Source organism: Glycine soja, chromosome 16 (assembly GCF_004193775.1).
Source record: "Glycine soja cultivar W05 chromosome 16, ASM419377v2, whole genome shotgun sequence".
NCBI classification, from domain to species: domain Eukaryota; kingdom Viridiplantae; phylum Streptophyta; class Magnoliopsida; order Fabales; family Fabaceae; genus Glycine; species Glycine soja.
In genome coordinates, this window is record NC_041017.1 from 8672904 (window position 1) to 8687295 (window position 14392).

Below are 14392 nucleotides of genomic sequence, written 5' to 3' on the forward strand. Positions count from 1 at the left end.
ATAACAAGGTCAAGGTAACCCCTGATCTCTTCAAGTCTTGCATCCAAACCCTTCAAGGCTGTGAGTTTTGCACTTACCTATGTAAAAATAGCACTATCAACTCTCAGCATCAATTCATTTTCTTAAAAGAATCACAAAAGTAGTATAGAGAAAATACATAAAAGAGAAAAGTAACAATACTAAAGAGTTCAAAGGGAAAGGAATTAATAAGGATAAGTAATAAGTTAAAAGGGACAAATGAAACCTCTGTCACAAGGGTGCTAATGGTTGTATCCTTCACATCTCTGAGCAAGTGTTCCACTCCTACACAAAGGTAAAAAGAATTAAAAAAAAATGAGAAATTGGTTACACAATTGTATGGATAAAATTCAGAATTTTCATATAGAAGTTTTGAGTCAAACAAAATATAAACAAAACATAAGAAGAAATACATCAGTTTTACATTGAATGGCATGAAATACCTATTTCCTCAACTTCATGAGTAGTAATCTCTGATGGCACATGCACAAACACATTCTGACTTTTTTGAGTGGCATTATGTACACAAAATAAACTATATGTCAGTTTCTTTGAATACTAATTTAGTGTTGAGCAAAGACTAGCTCCCCTCCCACCATCACATACAACATGATTACTTTTGCTAAATAACAACAAGAATAGAAATATAAGAATTCTATCAAAGATATGAAGGACTTCATTTGCACCTCTTTAACCTCTTCAACGACATCATATGCTTTTGTTGGGATTCCCAATTCCTTAGGTTCAACATCAATTATAACCAAGACAGGATTTGGAACATAGCTACAATAGTTTTAAGCTAGATTAATTTGGATAAAGATTGATCAAGTACACATACAATGAATTTCCTGTGGTAAAATTCGTCACTTTTCGTTCCTGTAGAGCTTCAAAAGTAGCAAATATGGGTGGAAGAAATCCATAGGCTGCTCTACCAACAATACTTCCAAGAATACCAACAATCACATACACAATCAACAATAGTACTAGTACACATAGTGATGCAATCCTACCCTCCAAGGGCATCGGATAGAAGACTTCAAGAAGATTGGACCATAGATGCAAGAGAAGGTCCTAGGATTCTCATAAACCTTAGGGTAGATTTCGGACACATGGGCTAAGTATGAGTCCACTTATCTTTGTACATAATAGATTAAAGTTTCATTATTTTTGGGCCTCGTATTTATGGCTCCATAATGTAGGTAGGGTACCCTAGAAATGTAGGATTTTTTAGCCCTTGTATTTTAGGGCACCTAGACTAGTTTTTGTATCAGGGTAATTTTGTAATTTCACATGCATTAAGTGAATATTTGATGTGTGTGTTGGGAAATAAATTTAATTCAATTGGGAGAAGCCTAATCCCATTAAATTTTAGAAGGGGAGGTGAGCATTTGCTTGTTACACCCCATTGTCACATCATATAGTCACACTTTGTGCATGTCCTTTATGCTTTACATGCCTATGACACCTAAGCACACTAAGTGAAGAATCTTGGACTTGATTTTGGATTAGTGGGCTGAACCATAGCTAAAATTCACTAATCATAATTAGTGGGCTGAACCATAGAAATTCAAATTTCCCTCCAATTTTGTGTGACACTTAGGCTATAAATAGAGGTCATGTGTGTGTATTTTTTCAACTTTGATCATTCGAGAATTATAATTCAAAGTTCATACCTCATTTGAGGAACAAAATTTCATGCTCCTTCTCTCCCTCTCCCTCCACTCATTTTCTCCTACCTTCAAGCTCTTATCCATGACTTCCTATGGTGGTGAGCTTCTTCTTGACTCATCTTCTCCTTGAAGTGGCATCTCCAATCATTTTTCTTTGTTCTCCATTCCATTGTCATTCATCTTCAAGAAGAAAAGGACTCCATTGATGAAGAATATTCAAGGCCTACAAGCTCCACATGGAGCTACATCATGTGTTATCAAGAGCATCTTCATCTAGGTGATGTTCTTTTGCTTCCTCTATCTTTTTGTTCGGTCAATTCACTTTAATTCCATGTTCTTCATCTTATTTTCCATGTATATCCTCCATTTTCTTGTGGTTTGGTGTTGTTTATATTACATTCACAAAAATAAACCGATTAAATCTAAGATCTACAGTTGTTCTTGCATTTCTATTATTCAAATTTTATAGATCTACTCTTAAATCATATTTTTGTGTTGATTTTAGGTTCTATCATTTTTCAGTCATAATCTTCTTATGTTGAACCTTTGGATCTAAATTTTCTTCCAAAATATTGATTAGAAAAGAAACACAAAAATCCAAGAGTAAATCACTTAATCCATGTTGTCTTAGAGTCATGTTTAATCATAATAATTGCCACATTATGTTCTAAGTTTGTGTTGAATTTTGATTTTGTTGATTGAATTATAGATACATTTGTTCATGTATTCTTGTCATTCTTATCCTCTCTTTTGAATTTTGAGTCTAATTCATGCATGTTATTTAGTTCATAAAATGTTCTAAATCAATTCCTAGAAGTAGTCTTATTGTTGAACTTTATTTTGTTTTCTAAGTTTCCTATATGATGCCTATGAAGAAATTGAGTTATGGTGTTGAGTTGTGGCTGGATTTGTGAATCAAAATAAGTGTTAAGCTGTCTTGAATTCTATTATTCAAGACATTTGAGCGTAAGCAAACACAAGTTGTAATTATCCAAGTCTTAAGCAACATAAACACTATTCTTGATTTTTAGGTTGAAATTGCTGGTGCTGACAACTTGAACATACAAACATATAAAAATTATTGGGAATTGGTCACTACAAATTTATGAGATGAAATTTTTACTGAATTTCTAGACTTCTGGAAAAAAAATTAGAAAAAACGAACCAAGTGATTTGGATAAAAGGAAAAAATACGAAAAATCACACAAGTTTGTAGAAAAATCAGTGTCCAGGAAAAAAAAGTGAAAGGCAAGTGTGCTTGTTGTTTTAGCTCGAAATTTGTTCTATAATTGGTGCCTATTATATACCAATCTTAGTTTTGAAATTTAAATTTATAATTAGTGTGAAATCAAGTGCCAAAACTAGAGGTTTCTTGAGTCTTATTTTTTTAGTTTTTTTTACTCTACTCTAAAGTCATTCTAGGTTCCTCTTTGAGTCCTAGCTCGCTATTGTGTGCTTTTCATTGCTTTAATTGTTGAATAATCTTTGAAAAATTGTCTTGTTAAAACTCTATTGGTTTAGTTTTCATTTCATTTTTTTGGTCTTTGGTTATTGCTTGTCTCTTTGTTTCCTTGTTTGTGAGTTGCCATATTGGGAATTGGAAAAAAGGATTGGTGCGATCCCTTGAAGAATTTGAGTCAAGAAGCAAGGGGCCAACCATCTTAAGAGCTATTGGACTAAGAAGCACTCCAAATTGAGTGAATCACCAAAGAGAGAACAACCACCATAATTGAGGACCATTTTGTAATTTTGTAATTGGCAATTTACCTACCTTCATTGCTTTCAAGTTTTGTAACAAAAAGACCTTTCATTGGAAGTGTGTTGGGAGCCTCTGATAGGTTACCAAACTTCCATTTATGTGTAATAATTTCAGGAAATTTTCTCTTAGAATAGTGAGTGTTTTGTTGGGAACCTTAAATGTGGTCATCCATACACTCCTAAAATCCGCCTAGTTTACATTTATTTCTTATTTTCTTTACTAGTCACACCTAGTTTATCTTGTAATTACAAATACTTTCTTCTTGCTTATCATGCTTATCTTGAGTTCTTTTGAACCCTAGATTTTACCTTTTACAAACCCCCAACAAGAAAGAACCACAACTTAGGAACCAACATGAGTCATTATTCATCTAGTGTTAGTCATAAGGATCCTCTATCTAGAATCTTAGATGAGTTGAATTCCCTCAAGTTATGGAAAGAAAAACTAGTAAGAAAATAAAAAGGAAAAGAGAGGGTAAAAATAAATCAAGATGAGAGAGAACAAATAAGAGAAGAAGAAAGAAGAAAAATAATGAAAGAAATGAAAAGAGAAAAACATGTCTCCTATAGTAGTCATGACTCTTGCAAGAGTTTAAGTGAAGAACTTAGTGACTATTATAAAGGGCGCCATAGTTCACATTCTAAACATCACTCCCAAAGAAGATAAAAGGATAGAAGGCCTCAAGAGGTTAACATTAGTCTCTCATATTTCGATGGAAAAGATAATGTTGAGACCTACTTAGATTGGGAAATAAAGGTTGAACAACTCTTTGTTTGCCATCATATAAGTGAAGAGAGAAAAGTTCCATTAGCTACCCTTAGCTTTCAAGGGTATGCCCTCTATTGGTGGACTTCACTTGTTAGGGAATGAAGGATTCATAGGGATCCTCCAATAGAGTATTGGAATGATCTTAAGAGTGCCCTTAGGAAGAGGCACATTCCCTTCTACTTTGAAAGGGAGCTTATGGACAATCTCCAAAGGCTTAGACAAGGGAGTATGAGTGTTGAAGAATATAGACAACAAATGGAACTACTCCTTTTAAGAGATGGACTTAGGGAGGAGGAAAGAACAAGCATAGCTAGGTTCCTTATTGGACTTAATATGGAAGTGAGGGACAAGGTTGAACTCCTTCCATATAGGGACCTAGATGAGCTAGTCCAACTTTGTATAAGAGCGAAGAAACAACTTAAAAGAAAGTCTTCTTCAAAATCTTATGGCTTTCACTCTTATCCAAGGAAGGACCAAGCCCAAGGAATTTTGAGGGTTGCACCTTCAAAACCCAAGGAAGATAAGGGTAAGATCATAGAGAAATTCACCCCTAAGACTAGTTCCCAAGAAAGGACTAGCAACATTAAATGCTTCAAATGTCTAGGGAGAGGTCAGATTGCCTCTCAATGCCCCACAAAGAAAACCATAATTATGAGAGGTCAAGACATTTATAGTAGTCAAGAGGAGACTACTTCTTCCTCTTCCTCTAGTGGAAGTGAAGATGAAGTAAGGGGTGAAGAGTCTAGTGAGGAAGTCTACCCCCATGAAGAAGGTGACCTCCCAATGGTTAGAAGGCTCCTTGGAGGTCAATCTTGTGATCTATCTCAATCCCAAAGAGAGAAAATCTTTCATACAAGATGCAAAATTTTAGATAAAACTTGTTCTCTCATTATGGATAGTGGATCTTGTTGCAATTGTTGTAGCACAAGATTGGTTTCCAAGTTGAACCTCACTATCATTCCTCACCCAAAACCTTATAAACTTCAATGGCTCAATGAGAAAGGGGAAATGATAGTTAACCAACAAGTGAAGGTACCTTTCTCCATTGGGACATATAAGGATGAAGTTAATTGTGATATAGTTCCCATGGAGGCAGGGCATATTCTTTTAGGAAGACCATGGCAATTTTATAGGAAGATAATTTACAATGGCCTAACTAATGAGATTACCCTCACTCATCTTGACACTAAATTTGTGTTGCATCCTTTAACACCTTCACGGGTGGCCAAAGATCTACTAACTATGAAAGATAAGAGGAATGAAGAAGAAAAACTAGAAAAACAAAAGAAAAAGAAGGATAGTAAGGCCTTGTCTTCAAAGGACAAGGGGAAGGAAAAAGAGGAAAAGGATTCCTCCAAGAAGATTGTGAAGAAGGAAAATCATTTTGCAACAAAAGGTGATAACAAAAGAGTACTCCTTCTTAAACAATCTTTCTACCTTCTCCTATCATGGGAAATATCCCTTAGCACTGCCATAGCTCTTGAGCTTGAGGTTATTCCTCAAGTAAAGGAGTTGTTGGATGAGGGTTTAGTTCGTAAGAGTTTAACTCCTTATGCTTTGTTGGTGCCCAAAATAGGTATTATGAGGCACCAAATCCCTATGATAGGTGGTATGATGAATGAGTTGAGTGGTGCAACCCTCTTTTGTAAAATCACCTATGCATCCAACATCATCATGATTCATATACGTAGGGACTCATTAGGTAGGTTTGTTCTTATTTTAAGTTTCAATACAAACTTTGGTGCTCATATGGGACACCTTAGGTTTGTCATACTTTTTGGTAGGAATAATCAACATGAAAATACTAAAAAAAGTATTTTTTGTTGCATTAATTTCCTTAATTTTTTAAATAATGATCAAGTGGTTCCCACGAACCCTAAGAGAATAAAGGTCATTCTTGAGTGGCCTACTCCACCAAGTATAAGGAAAATCTGGGGCTTCCATGACTTAACAAACTTTTACAAAAGGTTTATCCCATATTTTCTATACTTGTAGCACCACTCATTGAGTTGGTGAGGAACCATGTTCCCTCATGGGAAGATGCCCATAAAATGGGTTTTCAAACCTTACCTTACTCTAACATACCAAACTCCACTAATTTATTCTTTTTAGAGGTGTTGAGGGAAGAAACCCAAAGTTTCAAGAACCTATGGATTTGAGGTCATATCCTTTTCAAGGGGGAGGGAATGATGCAATCCTACACCCCCCCCAAGGGCATTGGATAGAAGACTCTAAGAAGATTGGGCCAGAGATGCAAGAGAAGGCCCTAGGGTTCCCATGAGCCTTAAGGTAGATTTCGGGCCCATGGGCTAAGTATGATCTCACTTATCTTTGTACATATTAGATTAAGGTTTCATTATTTTTGGGCCTTGTATTTATGGCTCCATAATGTAGGTAGGGTACCCTAGAAATGTAGGATTTTTCAGTCCTTGTATTTTAGGGCACCTAGACTAGTTTTTGTATTAGGGGTAGTTTTGTAATTTCACTTGAATTAAGTGAATATTTGATGTGTGTGTTGGGAAATAAATTTAATTGAATTGGGAGAAACTCAATCCAATTAAATTTTTGAGGGGGAGGTGAGCATTTGCTTGCTACACCCCATTGCTACATCATATAGTCACACCACTTTGTGCATGTCCTTCATGCTTTACATGTCTTATGACACGTGAGTACACTTAGTGGAGAATCTTGGAGTTGATCTTGGATTAGTGGGTTGCACCATATCCTAAATTCACTAATCATAATTAGTGAAATTTTGGCTCCAAAATTTGGTTCCACAAATTCAATTTCAAATTCAAGTGAAATTTGAATAAAAATTCAAATTTCCCTCCAATTTGGTGTGACACTTAGGTTATAAATAGAGGTCATGTGTGTGCATTTTTTCAACTTTGATCATTTAAGAATTACACTTAAAAGTTCAAACGTCATTTGAGGCACAAAATTTTGTGCTCCTTCTCTCCCTCTCCCTCTACTCATCTTCTCCTACCTTCAAGCTCTTATTCATGGCTTCCTATGGTGGTGAGCTTCTTCTTGACTCATATTCTCCTTGAAGTGGCGCCTCCAGTCATATTTCTTCGTTCTCCATTCTACTGTCATTCATCTTCAAGAAGCAAAAAACTCCATTGATGAAGAAGATCCAAGGCCTACAATCTCCACATGGAGCTACATCACATAGGCCAATAACAAGCTTCAGAATAGGCTCAAATCATTTAGCTATGTTCGTTAGGGAAATCATTATGACAAATTAATCACAATTTCATAATGCATGGATAGAAATATGAACAGAAACTTGAAATAGTGGCAGTTAAGGAAGGCACCTCACAATAATCTATATTTATTGACACATAATTGTCAATAATAGTACAAACTTGTTTACAATATTTAAACAATTGTATTGAATACAGTACATTCGTTCTTCCTATGTCATGTTTAACTTTCTACATCAGATGATTTTAACTTTTTAAAAATATGATGCCCATTTCTTGCAAATTGTTGTCATGGTCTCCTTGTCTAACAACGTGCCATCCCCAAACCACTACAGGTTATAATATATACAAGTTAGTGACGTAGATATAAAATGAATTACAAATGATACTCAACAAATAAGGAATTTGGACATGTAAATATACCATGGTCCAATCAATGTTCAACTCCCCACTTACTATGTTCCACATCCAATGCATGACGTAATAGCCACACTCATAGCCTCCGATTTGAATGTGACTCTACATTTAATATGAAAAATTATTACATAACAATGTACATTACAAAGTTACAAAATATCAGCAATACAAAATAAAAATTCATTATATGACTAACCTTGACTTCAATTCACTTAGGTGCAGCTTGATCAGTATGACCATGCAAAGTAGTCTTTAATGTGTTCATTGCACTGCTTACAAAAAAAAAACATCAACGTATATACAAGGACAAACTATTTATGTATCAATGTTTAATAAGATCACATTAAATGAGTTATATATTAAAACTTAACTTGTCAATAGCAGCTTTGATATGAATATCAAGCTTCTTACATAATGAACAGAACCAGATGACAACATCCTTCATAGGACACAAAACAACCAGCAGCCAATGGGCCGTAAATTTCAAATGAATTACATACGTATAACATAAACATTTTTTACAGGCATTTCATAAATTTAACTTACTGATTTAAGTAAGCTTCTAGGTAAACCTCTTGTTGGGATTCGTTAACCCATGTTTCAATGTATTGTTGACATTCACCACGTATATCCTTTGCATTGTGTATGGACTGAGGCTCAAAGAATCCATACACAGAAACATGAACCAAGCTTGAACTCCACTCATCCATAAACCTATTAATAAAATTTGAAATTAAATACAATGATCATGTATATCATAACGAATATTATTAGTAGTCAATAAATAAGGAATTTACTTACATTGTTCAAACATTTGTGACCTAATATTATTTCATTTACATCAACATATGTTAGGAAGACGGATGCATATACATCTAGAATCCCAAATTTAGTCCCATCAAACAACAATTCAATAGGCTTATCATAAATATCACAAAGGCTCTTAATCAGCTGACGCAAGGGATCATCTACAGCAACATCATTTGACCTTCGAACAGGTACAACCACTTTGTTTGGAGTAGTAACTGAATCTTATATGGTTAATGAAAATAACAATTAAACTGATGTTGGTAACTAATTTATATCAATCAACCATTGTGTTACTTCATGTAAAACAAAATAAACATTACCTCATGTGATACAAGTTTCACAAGCTAGGTCGGCTATGCAATGAATGTGTCAAGGGCTTGCCTGACATATGTATTTCTGACATCGGGAATGAGACTTGAGCGTCACCATCGAAAAAAATTTCAACAATTACCCTTACCGTATCATCTGCATAAGCCACAGTGTGTATGGTGGGTCCACCCTCTGATGGAAGCTTGCTTGTGGAGCTTCTATGGAGGCTGGATCTTTGAGCTTCAATGAGGTCCTTTAATGGTGGTTTTCCACCATAGAGATGCAGCATAAGACAAAGGAGAAGAGGTGAGAGGAGGCATCACCCACTAGGGAATAAGCCATGGAAGAAGGAGCTTTACCACCAAGATGAGCCTTGGATAAGAAGCTTGGAGAGGAGGCTTCCATGGAGGAAAAGAAAGAGGGAGAGAAAGAGAGAGGGGGGAGCACGAAATTGAAGGAAGAAAAAAGGAGAGAAGTTGAACTTTGAGTTATGTCTCACAAGACTCTCATTCATCAAAGTTACAATAAGTGTTACACATGCTTCTATTTATAGACTAGGTAGCTTCCTTGAGAAGCTTTCTTGAGAAAACTTCCTTGAGAAGCTTCTTTGAGAAAACTTCCTTGAGAAGCTAGAGCTTAGCTACACATACCCCTCTCATAACTAAGCTCACCTCTTTGAGAAGCTTCCTTAAGAAGATTCCTAAAGAAGCTAAAGCTTAGCTATACACACCTCTCTAATAGCTAAGTTCACCTCCTTGAGATGAGAAGATAGAGGTTAGCTACACACCCCCTATAATAGCTAAGCTCACCCATATGCCAAAAAACAAGAAAATACAAAAAAAGTCCCTACTACAAAGACTACTCAAAATGCCCCGAAATACAAGACTAAAACCCTATACTACTAGAATGGCCAAAATACAAGGCCAAAACGAAGGAAAAACCGATTCTAATATTTACAAAGATGCGAGCTCATACTTAGCCCATGGGCTCGAAATCTACCCTAAGGCTCATGAGAACCCTAGGGCCTTCCCTTGGATCTCTAGCCCAATCTACTTGGAGTCTTCTATCCAATGCCCTTGCGGGGTAGGATTGCATCACCTTCATATATTTTTCCGAAGGCCACCAAGTGTGTAGAATGATCACGTTGCACATACAATCCCATAATTGGTATAACAATAGCAACATCTTCTTCCCCTGATGGGTTGACACCAGTTTCAGCGTTACTCCAGTTTGTGCTCACACGTTCACCAATTGCTGTATGTCTGCCTGAATTGGGGGTGAGTACTGCGATCCCCTTAGTGAAAACTCAATTTGTATAGCCTTTTTCAACTCTTGTTTCATTTTCTCAAGGCTCCTTCAATTTTCTTCTTCAATCTGATTCCTTGTTTCTTCCTTAAGGTTTCTGATAATCTCATTCCTCCACAATTCCTTAAAGCTTCCAATTATCTCAGCCAACTGTTGTTGGCTGACGGATGTGGAGGAGATGTTAGAGCCACGTGATGCCCTTCCATAGTATTGACTAATCTTCACACTAGACTATGTTGCATGAACATGACCTCCATGGTTTGATCGCCTAATGACAGTGTTCAGTATGTCATCACGACCATGAGGAACAAAGCTACCCTATGTAGTATGCTCTTATAAGGAATCCTACATGAAGGATGACATAGACAAACATCAAATGAGGTCGTTGTTAGTATTAAATTTAAAAAACATTCAAATTCAATATTAAGCATTAACTCACTATTTTATCATATATTTCTTGTGCCGACTGAGATGTCATATGGCCATAACATTTCGTGCGGACCACCTTCCACATAACATGTCTTTCAATTGGAGACGGGGGGTCATCAATAAATGTTGTATTCTCAGTCAGGATTGCCTCCTCTTGTAGTCTCCCTTTTCTCGTCTAATAACTTCTTCTCAAGAAAATCATAACCCCCACGAGACAGTACGTGAGGGCAGTCATTGTGTTTTTGAATTGTCTGTGACTTTTTCCTGATTCCCTGTCATGGCGTATATATAATTTTCATCAGTTGAATTCAAATGAAATGGTATATTGGAGAAGCGATATTTAAAGTTAAACGCATGCATGCCTAACCTTCCAGTTAGGTGTCTGGCGAGTTGCAGCAAATTCTTTCTAAGTTTTGGGATCTAGATCATACTTTGATGAAGGATCCTGTGTTTGTTGCTTGTCAGTGTTAGCACACACAAATTTGCTGGTCAGGAGACTTAAATTGCCTCCTTCTTGTCACCACCATTAACATGACCTTCTTTTTGGAATTTGGTGCTTCCGGGATATCAAATTTGGCTTGCATAACATAATGTTGCGTTACATTTAATCAATGTGAACATTTTAAATTTAAATATAACAGAAAATTAAACACACCACCTATTACTGGGCTTACAATACTAAGTCCTTTAGAGATTCTGATACATTTTTCCAATTGCTATCTACAATAGGAATCTTTTCTCGAGATAAGATCCCCAAATAGTTGTGCAACTTTTCTTTATGTGGGCCTAATCAAAGGTTCTTAAAGTCAAGCTTCTTAACTGTTGGTCTTGGCTAATCGAAGGTTCTTAAAGTCAAGCTTCTTAGCTGTATCGATTGTCTACTCCTCTTGGATGGAGCCTCTATCTAACCATCTAAATGCAAAGGAGACCTCGGTGGTGTGCCCATGACCCTGTGCAAATAAAATTAATAATTAGTAATGTACATCGATTAAACATATAGTGAATACGAAACAAATTCTAAATTGCAGGAAAAAAAACTATTTGATAGAAATAATGAAAAAAGATAATACATTATGATTTGCATGTACATCATCCACGTCACGATCTTCATTGATACAAGGCATTCATTGAGAAAAAGCATGCGTCTCAAAAAGGCATTCATTAGTTTGTTGTTTAATATATAGAGATGTGCGTGTGACACCTCATGTCGACTCATTGTGACAACATTGTATCCTTGTGTACCCTTACTCGTCATGTATGCTCATGTCAAGTTTCAGGAAGACTGACAAGTTTAACTGTTTCAATGTACTAGGAGCAAAACTCAATAAATTCTTCAGCAACGTACCTTTCGACAATTGAGGCTTCTGGCCGATATTGGTTCTTGATATAACCCTTTAACACCTTCATGTATCACTTGTGACACCCTCTACCCCGACATATATATAAATAAATATAATATATTGGTAAACAAAATCACATGGGTAAAAGGTTCACATTCACTTCAATTACCAAATAAAACTCATTAAAAACATATTCGGTTCAAAATAAGGCCGTCAAAATTTACAAAAATATTTTGTTAAATCAGTGAGGTGAAATAAAATAGACTAACATCATAAAATTAACATAAAAACTTATATCTCAATGTCACATCTTATCAGAGCGTTGTGTCCCAACGTCCTTCAGCAGTTCACCTAGTCATCTGCTCCCCCGAACACAAAGTTCAAGATCATCACAGGATCCAAACACAAACAGCAAACTGGGAGTGAGTTATCACATTCCTAACTAATAGAGAAACAAGACAACTAGATATACATATCATATAAATCAAATAAAACTTACTTACACGTAATTCACATAATTCCACCACTTTGTCATTCAAAGTTCACTTTTCATCCATCAATCACACTTTTCAATCATCAATCACACTACATAAGAATCACACGTTCTGATCAAGACATAATAACACCTCAATTTCATAATAAACAATTAACAAGCGCATGAGACAATTATGCTAAGACTCAAGCCTACATGCAATGTGGTACCATGTCAGTGAAAAACCACCCTGGGGCACTTAGGAGTACACAACAAGACACACCACACAATGGGTTTGCCAGGTCACTCTCACTAAGTAAGATCATAGGGAGACCAGTCAGGGTCACGATGTTTTGCGAGAATGCTCCAACCATATGGGATCAGCATAGACTTAAAAGAGCACTCAAACCCAATGGGCCCCAAGGCCTACACTCCGAAGAGTCCGTCAGGGCCTCTCCCTCCTGATTCAGGTCCAACCCCTAAAATCATTTTAACACACAGACACTGCTCATGAATTATACAATACCCACGACCTCACACTCGTGTCGTAAACACGTACAACATATTGCGCTACAATTTAACACTGGTTCCTAAATAGGAACCTACACTTTCTCTTTAACACTGGTTCCTAAATAGGAAACCTACACTTTCTCTTTAACACTGCGCATTTACACTTTTCTCAAGATAAAACTGGTCGGGTTATTGTACAATTCACAACTTACAACACAAATAATGTCACATCAAGAGTTAATCACACACTTATTCACAACCAAAACTCATTCACAATTTCACATCTCATAATGTCACAATCCATCATCACATGTTTTCACGTATCTCACAATTCAACACCTGTTCTACTCTACACTTTTACTCAATCTTAATAACAATATTATAATCTCAAGGCAACATATTATTCCACAATTCATCACATATTTCATTTATAAGCACTGCTCATGAATTATACAATACCCTCACACTCATGTTTCAAACATGTTTAACACAATTATGCTACAATTTAACACTGATTCCTAACTAGGAACCTACACTTTCTCTTTAACACTGCGCATAAACACTGGTCGGGTTATTGTATAATTCATAGCTCACGATATAATTAATGTAACATCAAGTGTTAACACATCCACTTATTCACAATCGAATATCATGTCCACACTTTAACATCTCATAACATCACATCAACCATCTCATAACATTCCTAATGATATTCATAAGGTACAACATACACATGTTCATGAAATTTAACCATAATATTCTACAATATTATTTTGGAATCATACTATAACACTCTACAATATTATTTACATAAATTATTAATATAAATAACTACCTCTATATCTATAAACTAGCATACATCATATTGAATCACAAATTTCAAAGTAAACTTTCAATGCACAAATTCTAAATAATTATATGAACATTTTGGTCAGTTTCTATTATGATATTATTTTTTAAAAATTATATATAAAAACCTAAACAGCAAGAAAAAGAGAAAATACAAAATCAATATCTCTCTCTAAATTTCTCCTTACTTTATTTCATCAATTCATATTAATTAGAAAAAGTACTCGATTTATAGGGTTCACGCTCAACACAATAACATATTAATTTCACAAAAATTGGTCTGTCAAACATATATAATTCACTGTAATAATTATAAGGATAAAATGAAAATTGTAAAAACACCCCAAAACTCATTCCAATTGATATCTCTAAGGATCCCTACACATGTTCTCACTAATTCTCAATTGTGAATAACTCATCCCTTACCTCTAAGCGGACTCACGTGTCTTTCGACAGCAACAACGGTATCTCTAGTGATTTCCTGAGATTCCTCCAGTTTTTCCTCCGACTGCTCTGATAGAATTCCCAAA